Source organism: Podarcis pityusensis (genome assembly GCF_964106645.2).
Source record: "Podarcis pityusensis genome assembly, chromosome: 2".
In the NCBI taxonomy this organism is placed as follows: Eukaryota; Metazoa; Chordata; class Lepidosauria; order Squamata; family Lacertidae; genus Podarcis; species Podarcis pityusensis.
The window spans coordinates 19,972,133-19,975,703 of NC_138029.1; positions in this window are offsets into that span (position 1 = coordinate 19,972,133).

The following is a 3,571-nucleotide window of genomic DNA, read 5'->3' on the forward strand; positions in this document are numbered from 1 at the left end:
CAGCTACGTCAGTCACAGATGTTTGTTTATTCTTTGACTACTATGACTTAAGAGTATGCGTTTGAGGACATCTGGTCCTGGGTTTTGAATATGGCTATTGTGAGCTTTTGACATTCTTGGGGAGGTGCTAATCTATTCCTTGCTAAAAGAAACAGTCAAGCCTTCTTTGCAGCGTTTCAACGCTTTTTAAAAACAAAACAAGACATGGAGAGGAGCACCGAAAAGGCAGAAGTAAACAAGGAGGAGGGTATCCGAAAGGTGCTATGGGCCAAGATGAATTTGCCTGAAGTGTTTGTGTGTGTGTTTATATAGAAGGAAGCTAGCTCAGGCAAACACAATGTCTACACCAGATTCATTATTATCAACGTTTCCAAAGAAGAAGAGTTAGACCATGGGTAGGCAAACTAAGGCCCGGGGGCTAGATCCAGCCCAATCGCCTTCTCATTCTGGCCCGTGGATGGTCCAGGAAACAGCGTGTTTTTACATGAGTAGAATGTGTCCTTTCATTTAAAATGCATCTCTGGGTTATTTGTGGGGCCTGCCTTGTGTTTTTACCTGAGTAGAATGTATGCTTTTATTTAAAATGCATCTCTGGGTTATTTGTGGGGTATAGGAATTCATTCATTATTTTTTTCAAAATATAGTCTGGCCCCCCACAAGGTCTGAGGGACAATGGACTGGCCCCCTGCTGAAAAAGTTTGCTGACCCCTGAGTTAGATTCTGAAACAGGCCAGACGGCCCTAAGTTGTGGAATTCCCTCCCTACAAAGATGTATCTTGTACCTTCACTTTGGCACCTGAGACCTGTTTTCAGGACTCATCCTATTCCCATGGCTGCAATTTGTTTTAACTGTTTTTAGTACTGAATTTTAATAATAACAATAACAATAGCAACAACAATTATTATTATTATTATTATTATTATTATTATTATTTATTAATTAATTATATCCTGCCCATCTGGCCAAGTTAAACTGTTGTAACCTGTCATAGGACCTGTTGGTATAGGGGTGGTTATAAAGTTAACAACCAGGGCTCGCTACTGGAAATTCCTACACCGTGCCTACACGCGTTCTCCTTTCTCCCCGTTATATTCAGTTCAACTTACTCCTTGCCCTAATGTCATTAAAGTGTGGCACTTTCCTCACCCAGCAGGCACAGGGGGAGGGGAGGGTGTGTATGAAAAACAAACATTGTGCCGATTAGCAATGGACCATATTGAAATAAAAATGCATTTTTGTTGTCATCTTCTGAAGTTGATGTGGGAAGATGGCTGTGATGGTTTTAGATCCAGAGCCTATATCATCCAGGAAACCTTATTGTGGGCCTTGAAGGGCTGGCAGAGGGGAGACAGAGTGGGGAAACTGCATTCTATTGGCTCGCTTCTGGTGGTGTTTCAAGACAACACCATCCTACTGAACTTACCAAGATCCACTTTTGTTCCATGTGCAGTCTAGGGCTGCCAGCTTCTGAACTTGGAATCTGTAGCTGCAACAGCAATTTGATTTGAAAAATGAACTGGCAATCGCCTTTGGCTCTATGCCATTTAAAGTATTACCCATTCACTTCTGCATTATCAAACCTCTGTTAAAGGCTCAGAAAGAAGCTGGGCTGTGATTCTATTTATTTAGCCAGTTGGAAATACAACTTATACCATGCAGTTGGGCAAATGGGTTTAGGCATCAGCCTTTGAATGAGGCTTCTCAAGCTCAGCACACAAACAGCACATCTCAGACAAGTATTCCATTTCTTCCTCATCTTCTTTCAATTTAGCTCCCTCTAGTGGGATTGCAATCTGCCAATCCATTTTCTCTGTAATAAATCCCTCTACATTATATCTGAATAAAAAAATCCTTCCAGTAGCACCTTAAAGACCAACTAAGTTAGTTCTTGGTATGAGCTTTCGTGTGCAAGCACACTTCTGTGTATCTGAAGAAGTGTGCTTGCACACGAAAGCTCATACCAAGAACTAACTTAGTTGGTCTTTAAGGTGCTACTGGAAGGAATTTTTTTGTTTTGATTATATCTGAGGTTAGTTCCGTTCAGTAAACCCACTTAAATTAACATGCATGACTAACTGAAATTGGTTAATTTCAGTGGGACTACCTTGGGTAGGTCTTCGTTGGGTACAACTCTTTAAGATTTTAATCCTGCAACAAATGGATTGTGGTTGTGATATAATTAGGGAGGGAAAACCCCTCCTGATAGCACTGTTGATATTGGTCTTTAAGCTTCACTTTATGTTTGAATTACAAGGTCGGGAGCACCAGAACCTTCAAGTGTCCCTATTTTCCAGGGACAGTCCCAGATTACAGAAGCCATCCTGGTTTCTGATTTGAACCTGGAATGTCCCACTTTTCTTTAGGATGACCTATTATCATCGGAGAAATGTTGAAGGATATGGAATTGTGTGTAACCACTGAGCCAAGGAGATACGTAACTACAACCTTTAGAAGACATCTGACGGCAGCCCTGTATAGGGGAGTTTTTTTAACGCTTAATGTTTTATATGTTTATATGTTTAATGTTTAATGTTTTTATGTGTGTTGGAAGCCATCCAAAGTGTCTGGGGCCACCCAGTCAGATCGGTGGGGTATAAATACTACAACAACAACTTTACCAAGACCCCAGGGTGGGTTACAGCAATTTTAAAACACAGTATAAAGCAGTTTATGGGACGCGGGTGGTGCTGTGCGTTAAACCACAGAGCCTAGGACTTGCCGATCAGAAGGTCGGCGGTTTGAATCCCGCGACGGGGTGAGCTCCCGTTGCTCGGTCCCTGCTCCTGCCAACCTAGCAGTTCGAAAGAACGTCAAAGTGCAAGTAGATAAATAGGTACCACTCCGGCGGGAAGGTAAACGGCGTTTCCATGTGCTGCTCTGGTTTGCCAGAAGCGGCTTAGTCATGCTGGCCACATGACCCAGAAGCTGTACACCAGCTCCCTTGGCCAATAAAGCGAGATGAGCGCCGCAACCCCAGAGTTGGTCACGACTGGACCTAATGGTCAGGGGTCCCTTGACTTTTATAAAGCAGTTTTAAGCAAATTATGGTCAAGAGAATAAGTTGAACCCTATATATGTATCCATTGTCAAAGATCAGGGTGAAAAGGCACAACGTCTTCAGCGTACAAGGAAAATGCATGATGGTCCCATCTATTGGGAAAGCCTGATGGGAAGGATATGAAAATAAGCATTATTACTATCATAATTATTACTTTTTATTGTTGTTGTTGTTGTGGAACAGGGTGTCCCTGTTTTCATCGGAGACACGTTGGAGGGTATAGAACACCCGTATCTTTTGTGAAAGGCTGCTGTTTTCAAAAAAGCAAATTATAGTCAAGAGAAAGTCCAGTCCAAAGCACAGGCAGGAGGGGAGTCTGTGACGCAGAGCGGGGCGGCAGGTGATCAGCTCCCTTCCTCCTTCCCTTCGCCCGTCCCTTTCCTCAGCATCCCTCGTTCGGCTTCTCCCCCCCGTCACGTGGGCCGGCGGCCGGGCGGCCGTTTCCTAGCAACCCCCCATCAGCAGCTTCCCGGCCGCCGTTCCTCCTCCTCCTCCTCCTCCTCCTCCTGACC